This window comes from Echinops telfairi, unplaced genomic scaffold (assembly GCF_000313985.2).
Source record: "Echinops telfairi isolate 266 unplaced genomic scaffold, ASM31398v2 ScPeMD7_7469;HRSCAF=8507_1, whole genome shotgun sequence".
In the NCBI taxonomy this organism is placed as follows: Eukaryota; Metazoa; Chordata; class Mammalia; order Afrosoricida; family Tenrecidae; genus Echinops; species Echinops telfairi.
In genome coordinates this window covers 104,187,020-104,202,407 of record NW_022111373.1, presented here as the reverse complement: position 1 = coordinate 104,202,407, position 15,388 = coordinate 104,187,020, and the positions used below count along the sequence as shown (strand labels likewise).

Here is a 15,388-nt window from a genome sequence, read left to right as displayed (position 1 = left end):
GTGGAGAGGTTGTCTGCATATACTCTCTTCCTGGTTTCCCACATTTCACCCTTTTGTTTTATGTAATAAATCCAAAAGGGCTACAGAGGCAACATGGTCACTTTCTATACAATGAAAGCTTTCTGACTGCCAAGGCATAATTAATGACAATAAATAATACAGACAGATCAAAACTTAAGCTATGGGAAATATTTTTAATCCAGGCTAGGAGTAAAAGCCCTGTCCACCCCCTCCCCGTCACTGGTCCCCCCACCCCCACCCCCACCAATTGTTTAACTGTGCCAACATTAGGGGATGTTTGAAAATCTAAATTATTGAAAATCTCTTTCCTTAGCTGTTTGATATCTAAAGAAATGTTTCCCTTACCTAATCTATGTGAAAGACTTTGATTGAAAATTTCCTGGTTAGAGAATCCTCTGATAGACCTGGGACAATTGACCGTTGTTCTGGTTCGCACTATGTGCGAAGGAATAAAAAGTCCCTGTGCTTTCTGTCTGTCTTTGTGGCACGTCCAGATTGAATGGGGGATTACATAGCAAAAAAGAAAAAAAGAAAATGTCCTGGTTAGCTGATTGACACCTAATGAGGTGTATCTCTTAAATCTCTGCCAATGATTTCTAATTAAAGCCCAATCCTGTTAAGTTATATGCATAAGAGGGTACATAAAATCTAATACATTTTAGCATCAAATGATATTGAAAATCCATAATCTGATCTAGTACCACAGTCTTGTGGTAGCAGTCCAGTCAGTTTTGCGTGAAAATGTTCAGTTATGATGGAGTCCGAGAATGCCTCTCAGGCAATATGCAATGGTAGAAATGAATCAGGAAAGCATCAATTACCGTTCTCACAAACCTGTGAGGTCTTCTAGATGTTTTGGGTAACTTCGGCCACAGGAAGTGAGGACTTGGGTTGTCTTCTCATCCTCCATGTCATGTGGCCAGTTGTGCTCTTCTTCCTGGACTCGAGCTGAATTTGCTGCCAAGGGGGAGTCCATTTGCTCACTCCTGCACCTGAATAGACACAAAGCAAATAGCCTCTCTGTGGCAGTTACATAACCTCCTGTCACCTTGAGCGGAGGGGTGAAGTCTAGCTTGTCAATCAGGTCATAGTCAGTGATGCCTCTGTGTGGGCATGGCCTTTTCCTGAGGATTCTGGGAACTCCTATCTTCCTCCCTGGAAGTGGGACACACATTCTCTCTGCCTAACATCCTGATGACCCTGGTTACATGGGGCCAAACTGCTGCCAGCCAGAGCCCTGGAGATGCATCTACTGCCATTGGACCCACAGAATTTTGCATCCACCAGCCTATGGTCTTCCTGCATTTGGCATCATTGCATGTGCTTAGTGAATCTGAAGAGGAATTCATGTACTAATATCTGACTCATGGGCTAATACCAAAATTATGGACTGGGTGGGGACGTTTTCTTAATATTTAATTACTCTTTGATATAAAGCTCTTTCCTATACATATATGAGTCTCCCTGGATTTGTTTCAATACTCAACGTGGATTAACACACCCGCCCAAGGGTGGTTAGCAAACCCGCATCCCAGATACCATTTGTCTTTCCACCGGGTCTTCTCCAGATCAGCTTTCTCTGTAGGGGTGGAAATGTGTGGATCCACCTTAATGTTAGAAGCTTTTGGTAGGGACAAAAAAATTTAGAGCTAATAAAACTAAACAAAGTTTGTCTCTTACAGAACCCCCCTTTGTCTCCCCATTGTGTTTTAATAATTGAGATTTTAGAGTGCTAGGTGCCCATTCAACAAGTGCCTGGCCCTGAGGGTTGTAAGGATATCCAATTACATGATGAATATTCCAATCTTAATAAAACTGGGAAATCCTTTGCTGGTGTAAGTGGGGCCATTGTCCGTTTTCAGATGTGTTGGAGTGCCCATCACAGTGAAACAGGACAGTAAATGACTGATGGCATGCTTTGTGGATTCGCCATAAAGATACTGAGAAAGTATCTATAGTAACGTGTGAACTCCTAGGCATCAAAATGAGGGCATGTGAGGACATCCACTTGCCAGCGTGCATTTGACTGATCTCCATGTGGATTATCTCCATCAGGTCCTTCCCTAAGGGAGGTTTGCTGGCAGCGAGTGCATTCTCTGATGATCTCTCTGGCGTGGGCCCGAATTATAAGCTACCTTTGTCTGAAGCTAGCAGCGTGGTTGTGCAGACATTGATGCTCAGCTTTGGGGAGTGTAAGAATAGGGAATGCCTCTTGAGTTAACTTGTCTGCTTTAGCATTACCCGTAGAAATTTGACCCTAGCCACTGGGTGTGTGACCTTGTGTGAGTTTGTAGGGTGCTAAATAACTTATTAATGTCAGAGTGCAGATCTGACTTCAGTTTCACTGTTTCAATGAAAGCACACACTTGTACTGTACATGCTGAATCACTGATTATATTGATAGATTTACATCTTTGAATAGTAGAATAAGAGCAAGTATTTGTGTTTTTTGAATGAAAGGGTAACAAATTTGAAAGGAATAAGAAGAGGGGCCCCAATAGGCTGCTATGCCATTACTGAATCAGTCTGTAAAGTAAGTGGGGGCTCCCTTAATCAACTTGTGGGAGGAAATTTTGTTAATGATCCATGGGTTTCATTTTTGGAGCTCCCAGAGCTTTCCAAAGGGTAATGACAATCTAACTTTCCACAGAGTTCAGCTAATGCTATCTGAAAATCTTTAAAAAATTCCAAGAGTCTTTTTTTTTTTTTTCTGAACTGGAGTATATGAATCTAAGTGGATAGTGTAAAAACAAGTGTTCAAGTCCTGGCTACTAAAGACCACCATTTTTTGATCATACTAAGTGAGAGGAGCCTGGTTGGAGGGCTTCATGGGCTGTATAATCAAATTAATGGCTTTTAAATCTATGAGCATATACCAGTTATCAGATTTCTTAATTACAGATATAGGGAAATTCCAATCTCTAAGAGTTTCTTCAATATGACCTTCTCTTAACAGCTCTTGAACTAACTCATGCAAAGATATCAAATTCTCTTTAATAGAGTGGGTGGGACCACTGTTCCACCCATATCAGGTCATCAGACTTCCAAGACAATATAATGGGTGGGAGTAGGACTAGCACTAGCTTCTGCAGCGCCATCTTGGAAAGTCCCACTAGTGGCCTTGTGTTCTTGTAGGGTGTCAGAGAGGGGGTGAGATTCAGACTAGGGGGATGCTTTTGGGTCTGGTATGGCTGTGAGAGCTATATGCTTGCGATTGAGATAATTATCTTGAGAGAATGTTCCTCTGGTGAATCAGGTCAGAGGGAAGGGGGATGAGGGAGGTGGCCAGGTGGGGGGTGGAGGGTGGGGTCTGTTCCTGTCACCTACCTAAGTAGCCTAGAGGGGTGGAGTATAGCAATGCCTTACTCTGCAGGCCAGACATCTTATGGAAGGGCTTGCTTGGCTTACTTACTTTTGCGTGGTCTTTGAACACTAACTCAAAGGCTCTTTGTCAAGCCCAATTTGGTAAAACCTGTTTTTTTGGCCAAAGCTTCAGACTTTAAGCTCCTGGTGAATTTTCCTGCTTTGTTATAGTGTGATTCCTCAAGGCTTCTCCCAGCCTCTCTAAGAAACTTAAGGGACTTTCACAAGGCCCTTGGTTAATAGCTGTCATGTTAGTGTAGTTGATGGCCTTTTGCCACCCTGACTTGAGTCCATTCTTTATACACACCAGAAAAATGTTCCCATTACCCCTCTAGAAAACACAACAACAGAGAAGTTACAGAGCCTGGTGCCCCGGGGTCATAACTAGAGTCCCAGCACGTACCACTAGGTGCTGTGAAACTTGAGCCCAAGCAGACACCTCTGTTTGAGGGGGATTGTTGGACAACCTCTGCCAGCAAACTGGGCCCTGACCCTTTTCCAGACAGCATGTGAAGGATTGAAGGATTGGTGGGCCACTGTCTCGGGTGCCTTTACAGGGCTGACCAAGTGTTTATGGGTCAGATCTGGACCAAAGGATGAATTACAGTACACAAAGCATTTCCTCTGGGAGTGAACTACTGAATGCCCATCTAGAAAACAAACAGCAGAGAATTTAGGAGAGCCTGGTGCCCCAGGGTCATAACTGCAATCCCAGCATGCACCCCTAAGCACCGTGAAACTTGAGCTCCGAGCAGGTGCCCTTGTTCAAGGGAGGGGACCGGGGACCCATCTCTTCCAGTGGACTGGGCCCCAACTGTTTTCTAGACAGCAAGCAAGATGTAGGTCACCGCTCAGGTGACCTCACAGGGCCAACGGAGGGAATTACTGGCATTAGTAATTCACCTGACCTCTGAGGCATGACCATGGCTTGGAGCAGCCTTACAATTGCCTTTGAAGGTGACCATTGGCTTATGAGTGGCCTTTTACACAAATTTTGAAGAGGACAAGGCACCTGTCAGTTGACTCAGGGGCCTGTCAGCCAGTCTAGGGAAATGGGGACCAGTGGCTGGGCACATATTGTCACAACAGAACTGTACCAGGAACGTAAATGGCCCAGAGACCAGAGTCAGTTGTGCGAGAAGCCTTCAGAACAGTTGGGCTAGCAGTTACTCAGTGACCTGGCATCCAAATGCCTTTTGCCAAATCTTGGCAAAAGGAAAACCAACCCGGAGGAAACGAAAACAACACATAAGCATAAAGTCAAAGCAAACACCAAACAAGACCAAGTCACTTGTTTGTAAACAGGAATAAACAGTTGGGGGGCATCCCTGGGAAAACCTAGGCCAACACCCATGGGAACTGGGCTGGGCTAGCCACTAAGTACTGCTCCCCCACCCCACTGGTTGGAGCACTGGATGCCATCTTGCTGAGGTTGGTAGAAGACCACTGCTCAGACATCTGGGGGACACTGGGAGATGCCATCCAGGAGGGGTCAGAAGATCATGTGCTCAGTTGCCTGACCAAATCCTTAGTATTTTCCATTGCCTCATATGCATTCAGGAATTGGACACTGAATAAGGATGATTGAATAAGAATTGGTGCATTTGAATTATGGTGCTGAAGAAGAATATTGAAAATACTGTGGACTGCTTAAAGGACAAACATCTGTCTTAGAAGAAGTACAGCCAGAGTACTCCTTAGGGGCAAGGTTGGCAAGACTTTGTTTTACATACTAAGGGCATATTGTCATGAGAGACCAGTCCTTGGAGAAGGACACCATGCTCGGTGAAGGGGAGGGGCAGAACAACCCTCAGGGAAATGAATGGACACTTTGGCTGCAACAATAGGGCCAGCTATAGCAATCATTGCATGGACAGCACAGGACAGTACACTGTTTCCTTCTGTTGTGCAGATCCTGATCTTTATGGTTCAGAATGGACTCGATGCCATCTAAAAACAACAACCATTTTGTTCTTAGTCTGGAACCTCCACTGAAACATGTTGACCTTGAGTGACCCTGTTGGTATTTGAAGTACCAATGACATAATTTCCAGCATCACAATGACACACAAGCCACCACAGTAGGGCAAACTAAAAGAAAAGTGGTGGCATAATCCTAGGCGTTGGTGAGCGGAGAGGGACAGGAATTGGCCATGTTGAATGGGAAATCATATGGTTTACTATGCCAGGAACGATAGTCAAGAAGTATATAGGGTTGCATTCATCATTAAAAAGGACATTTCAAGGTCTCTCTTAAAGTACAATGCTGTCTACGATAGGATTACAACTATCTACATTCACGGAAATCCAAACAAAAAACTATTATTATTTATCAAATTACATAAGTTTTATAAAATTATATAAAAATTTATGCACCAAACTGTAAAGCTAGTGATGAAGATATAGAATTCTATCAATGTATTCAGTCAGAAATTGATCAAATATGCAATCAAGATGATGCACTAATAAGAATTGTCAATTAGAATGCAAAAGTTGGAAACAAAGAGGAAGGAACGGTAGTTAGAAACTGTGGTCATGGTGATAGAAATGAAGCTGGAGGTCACAGGAAAGAGTTTTGCAAGGTCAACAACTTCTTTGTAACAAATTCTTTTTTTCAACAACAAAATCTATGACTTCTCCAGATGTAATGCACAGAAATCAAACTGACTCCATCTGTGGGAAGAGACAATGGAGAAGCTTGATGCCAGGATTTAAAACTAGCCCAAGAGTTGGCTATGGAACAGACCATCAAATTCTCTGCTCTAAATTCAAGTTGAAGCTAAGAAAATTAAAGCAAGTCCACAAGAGCTAAAAGTTGACCCTGAGTCTATTCCACCTGAATTTTGAGAAGATATCAAGGATATATTGAAGCCAGCACCATAATTCAAATGTATCAATTCTTCTTTGCTCTTCCTTTTCAATTTCAAACATTGACATGATAGGAGGCTATTGAAATACCAGGGTTTGGGTCAGTTGCATTTTAGTCCTCAATGTAACCTTCCTGCTCTTCAACACTCTAAAGAGGTCGTTCAGCAGATTTACCCAATGCAGCACGTTGTTTGAAATCTTGGCTGCTGCTTCCATGAGAATTGGCTGTGGATGAGAACAACAACAAAAAAGCCTTAACAACTTCACTCTTTTCTCCACTTAGCGTGATGTGTCCTATTTGTCCATTTATGCGGACGTTGGCTTTCTTTGCATTGAGTCATTATCCACAGTGAAGACTTCAATCCTTGATCTTTATCAGGAATTGCTTCACGTCCTTCTCACTTTCAGCAAGCAAATGTGTGCCATATGCATATCTCAGGTAGTTCAGAAGTCTTCCTCCAATCCTGATGCCACATTCTTCTTCATATAACCCAGCTTCTCTGAGGACTTGGTCAGCACACAACACATGGTGAGAACATAAAACCCCGACACACACCTGTCTTGATTTTAAATCATGCAGTATTCCTTTGTTCTGTTCACACAACTGCCTCTTGATCCAGGTATAAATTGTGCCCGAGTACAATGAATTGTTCTGAAATTCTCTTCGTTTTCTAGGCTATTCATAGTTTGTTCAGATTCACAGTGTCAAATACCTTTTCATAGTCAGTAAATTTCCCGATTAAACCCCCATAAATATGACTATTGTTTGTTAATTCTCTATAGCCATTGCAGGAATTATAAAAAAAACATAGAAGTAGAGCTAGCTTCTGTATGGTCTTAATCTATACTAAGTGTAAGCTATATTCTGAATTCAACCTCTGTCAACTGTGTTAAAACTGTGACTAGATTAACTGACTCAATGCTTCACAGAACATTCCATTATGGAGCTGACCATACTATGGGAGAATTCAGGCCCACCAATGTTAACCAATGTTACATAAAGCCTAACTATCACACCACTGAAATCACCATATTTTCTGTCTCTAAAGTTATAGACAGGTGTCATTGGAAAGGGTTATAGAGAACTAAGCAACTTATATAATTTTAAAAATTCAACACACTATTATCAAGATTATTCCAACTCAGAGCAATCTGTAAAACTATGGTTTCTAAGGCAACCCTAGGAAATGGTAGCAGATTGCTACATCTTATCCCCAAGAAGCACTCGTATAGGTTGTGTTTAAACAACAACAACAAAAATATCAGGTTAAATTAGGTGCCCACCATATACTAACTGTCAAAATGTTCAACAAATTGCTTTAGGTGACTTAACTTTATTACTCTTAAGCTCCAAAGAGTATGATTGTGATGGATAAGTGGAACAAAGTGCAGAAAACCCTGTGTGTCTCTATTTTGAAATAGCACTTCACAAAATATTGATAAATGGTAGCCATATCTCTGTAGAAAAATGAAACAGATTCTAAAACGGTACTTTTTCTTACTGCCATTGAGTTGATTTTGACTCATCAGGACTCTATAGGAAAGGATAGACCTGCCCCTTTGGGTTTCTGAGACTGTAACTCTTTTCTTTTTTTAATAGATTTTTAAAAATTTACTTATTTTATTGCTGGCTCTTACGGCTTTTGTAACAATTCCTCCATCCATTGTCTCAAGCACATTTGTACATGTGTCACTGTCATCTTTCTCAAAACATTTTCTTTCTACTTGGGCTCTTGGTATCAGCTCCTCGTTTTTTTCCTCCCTGCCCCATAACTCTTGATGGGCGTGGAAAGGCTTGTCTTCCTCTGGAAGAACAAGCTGGGGCTTTGGAACTGCTGACCTTGCTGTTAGCGGTCCCACACAAAACCATTGCATTGCCAAGGATCCATTAAATGGCTGTATAGATAAACTTTATCTACATTGGTCAAAAATAAGTATTAGTCTATTTGCACTCTAAAATTTAATATAGAAAGTGAGATCAATAGAAAGGGAATGGCCTTGGGACATACACTTGATCTTCTTTTCCTGTATAAGCTTCTGATGAAGCATAAGAAAATAACCCGAGGACATCTATTTGTACTGTGGAAGAAGCTTCCATCCAACACCAATGCTGACATTTGGGGTTTGGGTTACAGAGCTTTGATCCTTGAGGAGAAACCCAGAGTCCACTGTTTTATTTTACTTTTTATATTGATTTTGATGAGAGTTCAGAACATATCAAACCATGTCATGTGGGAATCACATGAAATGTTTTACCAAAGGACAGTACATATGAGGCATCTGGTAGACCCTGACCAAAATTTTAATATTATCCCATACATTTTTAATATATGTGACCCTTAGTCAATAAAAATACATGTTTATGTTATCCTGAAATCAGTTTTCAAAAAAGCCTATTATAATATGGGCATAGGATAGCATTAAAATAATATATCTCAATACAGTGGATTTACCCTATTCTTGTTTCACTACGTGATCATAAAACTAATGTAGAAGAAGCATTATTAGAAAACACTAATACCCTTCCCATTTTTACAGAAAAGAAATGGAAATTGTGAGGAAATAAAATGTTTCGCCCTATTTCATCTGGCAAGATGATAGTGAAGTTGAATAATAAACGTAGGTGTCCTAATTCTAACTTAATTTCCATTGTGCCAGGCTCTTTCTTTGCTTGTCCATTACATTAAACTCCCTCAGAACTGCTGGTTCAGGAAAGTTATTTTAGAAAATTTTAATATCCACAAAGAAAATTAATGCTTCTATCCCACTAGGAAGGTTTGAAAGTTAGAAGACTGAGCAAATACGTATTCAACTGGCCACCTGGAAGGTAACTTGCTAATAACAGAAGCAAGTATTCAGGATCAACATCCTAAATTAAAACTTTAGGTTCTCCTCCTTGGAACTGTCTTCATTTTTGAAAGTTTCCCCTTTGATACTAAAACTTGCTCAATTACATATAAGAGCACTGAACATGCTTCACACAAAATACCTATTTACTAAGACCTAAATTACATTTGATAAATTTTGGATCATGAGCATTTGATACATTGTAGCCAACTCATTATATCAACTAGAGTTTCCTGTCTATCTTGTGTGACTTGTATGTTGATATTCATAGGAAACTTGACAACTTGGGGCAGCTCTGAAATATAGAAGTAGGAAATTCTATGCTTGCTCATACATAGTTGTTTAACAATGCTGGATTTAAAAGAGGTGGAATAAGGCAACAATACATGAAAGGAAGTCAGGGTTATGCATAAAAGAGACTTGGGAGGAAAGTCGGTGTGGCTCAGGAGTGTTAAGGGAGCTAAAGCATGTTTAATCCCAGAATCCCTGATGGCATAATGGTCACAAGTTGGACTGGTAACCTCCAAGTCAGCAGTTCGAAACCACCAGCCACTCTGCAAGAGAAAGATGAGGATTTCTGCTCCCATAAGGAGTTACAATCTTGGAAACCCACAGGGGCGGCTCTACCTTGTCCTATAGGGTTGCTATGAGTCGGCAATAAATTGGTTTTTGAAGGTAAAGCAACTAACTCCACTGTCAAATATGCTAGAGACAGCTCCTCCAGTGTAGTTTGAGAGGAAAGAAACCCGTTCTGCATTAGTTTAACAAATATCTTACCTTATTTCCTTATTAGAAGGCGGGTATCATCACATATATCTAGCAGTCTATATATGGCAAAACATGCATACTAAATTAGTGGACTTCTGAATTGTACAGATTGGGTGAAATTATAGGTTTTTTTGTTTTTCTTTTTCAAAACAGGCCAATTTCTCTAATACAATGACTCTATCGAATACAACCTCAGGGAGGTTCTAGTGCAATGTTCATGGGCACAAATCCTGTGGCAAATTTCAAACTCATAACCTTTAAGTATGCACAGGAACCCTGGAGGCACAGTAAGTAAGGTAAGCTTTGAGACTTTAACTGCAATGTCAGCAGTTAACTGACCCTCTAAGCTCTTGCAAATTCTAAAGACAGTTCTACTCTGCCCAATAGGTTAACTCTGAGTCAGAAGCAACTCCATGCCAGCGGGTGTGAAGTGGCTCTTACATGTGCAAGTAACAGCTAAGAATTCATAGCACTATCATTCTTATATTATTGTCTCCAAATTTAAAGCACGTAGTTAAGTGTGATTATTAATGAATGATCTAAGACACAGTCTCTAAAAATGGTGTGGTAGTTACATAATCTGGTGTCAATTTGAGGATTAAGAGTGAAGGGGTGCAGTCTAGTCTGTCAATCGGGTCATAGCCAATGAGGCCTTTGTGTGGGCATGGCCTTCTCCTGAGAATTCTGGGAACTCCTATATTTTCCTCTTCTCTCTCTCTCTCTCTCTCTCTCTCTCTCTCTCTCTCTCTCTCTCTCAGTGCAGTTCCTTGGAGATGCTCTACTGACAAAGCTGACACCCTGAGAGACATCCATGAGGGGAAGCCACATGGACCTAGCCTGATGCAGCCCTGGGTGCTGGAGAAACCACGTGGAGACCCCTGTCAGTGCTGAGATGCTTACACCGCCACTGGATCCAAAGACTTTCTACCCACTGGTTTGTGATCTTCCTGCATTCTGTGTCATTGCATGTGTTTTGTGAGTTTGAAGAGGACTTTATAGATTGGTATTAGACATATGGGCTAATATCAGACTTATGGACTTGCTTGGACTGAATTGGGTTGGGATGCTTTCTTAATGTGCAATTCCCCTTTATATAAAACTCTCTATTATACACATATGGGTTTCTATGGATTTGTTTCTATAGTCTACCCAGACTAACTCAAATAGATAAACCTGAAAATTTTTAGATTTTAAACAATATCAAATTAAATTAAGAGTATCCAATAAGGACCTTTGGTTTGAAGCAATACATGTAATGGCTCAAAGGATAGTCTAAAATTCAGTAGTCAAAGGGGTTTTCCAGAGTCACACAGAAGGTTTGTTATTATTTCATGAGCTCTGATTTCTTTCACGTCTCTTACAGTCTGGAATATGTTTGGGTTCAATAACCCAGGACTGTGTGAATCTTCAGAGAACAGATTCATCTTAGAAAGAAGAACTGTAAGGTCATTGGGAAGTTAGCTCCTTGCATCTATCATCAGGATATGCAGACAATGAAAATAATAATATATGTCCATCATTTAATATTATTAATAATAAGGGGCAAGATTTTTAATTGGATAGGTAGTGGATAATTATTAAAGGAATAAGGGTGTTCTTTCACATCACTTCTTAATAAAATGATAGTGAAAAAATTCCCATAATGGAGGCGAAGATAATGGCCACAGGAATGCAGTATATAATCTTAAATTGCCATGGAAAAGAGAGTGTCTTGTCACATTATCGAGAAAAAGTAAAGATGTGCAAGTAAAATAGCACCTGGAAAGTTTTAGTTTTAATTTTAATTGCTTTCATTACTCAATTGAAGAGGTACACCTCTGGGTTAAGGAAACAAAAGTTTTGACCTCAACTATAAAAGAATCACATCTCAGAAGTTTCTTTTGTTTCCTAAAGCCTCATACAGCAATTTCAGCCTACTGCAATTTCCATTATCCTCCAACACAGTATACAACAACCAGAATAAGTGCTGCTTAAGACAATTATATTTGAAAGGTAAGGAGGGGGCAGAAATAATTAATCATAGCTTCAAAACCATGAAGCTATATGAGCAGGGAAGATATCCAGAGAGGAATTATGTTTCATTTTTAAGATATAGATTTTGCATATATATCGAATTATTATTTATGAAATTACCACATAGCTCTGTTAGAACTCATCAAACTACTTTGTAGGAAAGGATACCCATGTTTCCAGTAAATACTATATTATTTGGCACATTAGAAACTATTGAAAATCATAAATTATGGTAAAAAAAATTCTTAATTTAATCATCTGAAATTATATTCTTTTCTAAAACTATGCAGGATTCAACAATTTGGCAGTGGGTGGAGGTGAGGGTGTGGCCATCACTGGTACAGTTTTATTATGTATTTTATAATAAAGTAGTTTTACTGTTTTTGAGTTTCTGGTTTGATTTTGATAAAAATGTCTTCCATTATCATTTCTGAACTGTCTCAAATGTCTACCCTTCTTATATTTACATTATATCATTTAGTTATACATGGAAATGAAGATTTTGGTTATATTGTGTCATTATGGCCAGGATTCCAGTTTTATCTATAAATATATCCACAGAGGCAGAAAGGCAAGGAGAGTAGCAAAAGTCTAATACAACTCTTTCTTTGAGTTGAGTCAGTAGACTTGCACATTCATTAAGACAAACCTGTTTGATTATGTTGCTCTCTTTGCCTGAAATATACTTTCCTATTATTGACTTCTTAATAACTTTAAAAAATATCCTTCCTCCTGAGACCTTATCCTGCATTTTCTAAATGGTTTGATAATATCTTTTTTTTAAATAATTTTATTGGGGGCTTGTACAACTCTTATCACAATCCATAATCTATCCGTTGTGTCAAGCACATTTGTACATTTGTTGCCATCATCATTCACAATACATTTTCTTTCTACTTGAGCCCTTGGTATCAGCTCCTCATTTTCCCCCTCCCTCCTGCCCCCTCTCCCTCATGAACCCTTGATAATTTATAAATTATTATTATTTTGGATAATATCTTCAAAAAATAAATTGGATGCTTCCACTTCTGTCTCTCAGAAAATGACTAGGTGTTCCTTGAGAAAAAGAAACATCCCATAGTCACCGCCAGAGCCACGGTGTCAAACAATGTTCCTAGCAAGTTTTTGCTTTCCAAATGCACTTTTGTGAACAGAGTAAAAAATTAAGTAAGAAATGGTAAATATTGTAAGTGCTTATTCACATCATTTTCTCATTTTGCCTTCTGGATTATTGATGTTCTATTTCTATTAGATCATTCTAGGGTGTGCTAGTTTTAAGAGGAAGGGTTTGTTGCAGATATTTCCTTTAGCTAAGTCTATGAAGTGTTAATGTGCATTCATGACTTGTAAGAGTTTAATTTTAAACTCTCAAAGAGGTAGTTATTTGTGTCTTTGGCCATTGGTTCTGTAGAATGGTACAGGTGTCTACAATGATGCTATTTGCATTCATGACTTGTAAGAGTTTAATTTTAAACTCTCAAAGAGGTAGTTATTTGTGTCTTTGGCCATTGGTTCTGTAGAATGGTACAGGTGTCTACAATGATGCTATTTGCACGTTAACTCTCTTCTCCCCAAGTATTGTTTGTCCTTTTCCTTTTTGATCTTCACAGTTGGCTCATTCAGGTTTCCTTTCCTATTTTTCATATTTCTTTTCTCCCTTGGGTTAGTGACATCTATTGCTGTTATTTAGTTCCACTACAGACAGCATTGTTAATGTCATTGTATGCATCTAAAATGCAAAAAAGCAAAACCCACTGCTATTGAGCCTATTCCAACTCACAGTGATCCTATAGGACAAAGTAGAAATGTCCCTGTCATTTTCCAAGACTATAAATCTTGATGGAAGCAGAAAACCTCATTTTTCTCCTGAAGAACATCTGGTGGTTTTGAACTGCTGATCTGGTTAGCAGTTCAACACATAACCCATTAAACCACTATACCACCAGGGCTCCTCCCCATAACCAGTGGGGAGATAGACTTGCAGGTCAGTGAGCAGACCTGGAATTATGTATATTTTTTCTCCTTTTAAAAAAATATCTTCTCTTTCTTTCTTTTTTCTCTTTTCTCTCCTTTTCTTCTCTAAATCTTTTGTTTTCTTTTTGTTTGGTCTATGTCATAGTTGGTTTGCCTACTTATGTAAGATAGGCATGGGAAGCAAGTCCAAGGAGAACGCAGCAGGACCAATGATCCCAAGGGGAGTTAAGGTCTAAGGGAGGCGGGGAAAGGGTGTAGGGAGCAGGCAGCGCCATAGACAGGGGTAAAACTAGGGAATTACATCAATAATAAGGAGGAGATAGAGATCCTGAGAGTGTCAGAGCAACAGCAAACTAGCTAAGAGAAAGTTCTAAGAGGGAGAAATAGGGGGAAATGAGGGTGGAGCAGTAGGAAGGTTAAAGGAAACAGAGGAAAGAACTAGGAAGCAAAACAATGGATAGAAGTCTAAGCATAGGTGTGTACATATGTAAATGTATTTATCCACAAAAATAGAGGTATTGGTCTATGCAGATATATTTATATGGCAATACACTGTGGTAGTGGATGGACTCCAGGCCTCTGCTCATACCCTACCTCAATACAAGAACACTTTGTTCTAACAAGTTGGCATTCTGAGATGTTTACCTTCCTGGCACAATCGCTGAAGACAAAACAGGTGCATAAGCAAATGTGGTGAAGAATGCGGATGGTGCCCAGCTATTAAAAGATATAGAGTCTGAGGTCTTAATGGTTTGAAGTTAAACATGTGGCTAAAACATCAATGAAACACACACTATTCCTCTGGTTCCTTGAGGCTTCCCCACCTCCCACTATCATGACCCCAATACTGCTTCTCAATTCAGACTAGTCCAGAACATGTACACAGGTATAGAAAAGAGATGGGGGTTCATGACACATTGAATCCAAGAACAGGAGTGGGAATAGTGATACCAGAAGGTAGGTATAAACGGGGGTAGAGGAAGGGAGAAAGGTGGAACCGATAATGATTGACACATACACCCCTCTTCAGGGGGAGGAATGGCAGAAAACATGGGGGAAGACAGTGATTGGTGTGAGATATGAAGATAATGATAATTTATTATCTACCAAGGAGGTATGAGGGTGGGGGAGGGGAGGGGGAAAATGAGGAGCTGATACCAAGGACTCAATAGAAAGTAAATGTCTAGAAATGAAGCAACATAGGTACAAACATGCCTGATGCAATCAATGTATGGAATGTAACAAGAGTTGTGAGAGTCCCCAATAAAATGATTTTTGAATTAAAAAAAAAGACAAGAAAAAAATCATAAATTTAATAGATATCAGTATGCTTCATAGGAAACTCAATAGAAAGAATGAAGTACATCATTCTATGAAATGGTAAGCTTTCTCTTACCATATCCCACTTTGTACAAAGTTCAATGTTTTTATTAATGTAATATATGTTGTTAAGTGCTCTCAAGTTAACTCCAATTTATATGCGCTACCTATGCCATCCTCACAATTATTGTTATGTTTGAGCTTATTATTTCAG

The 15,388-nt window shown here is 39.6% G+C and overlaps 1 pseudogene; it reads left to right on the top strand.

The window, feature by feature from the left end:
• The first annotated feature begins 414 nt into the window (after positions 1-414).
• On the top strand, positions 415-536 carry LOC115873874 (annotated as a pseudogene).
• The last annotated feature ends 14,852 nt before the right edge of the window (positions 537-15,388 follow it).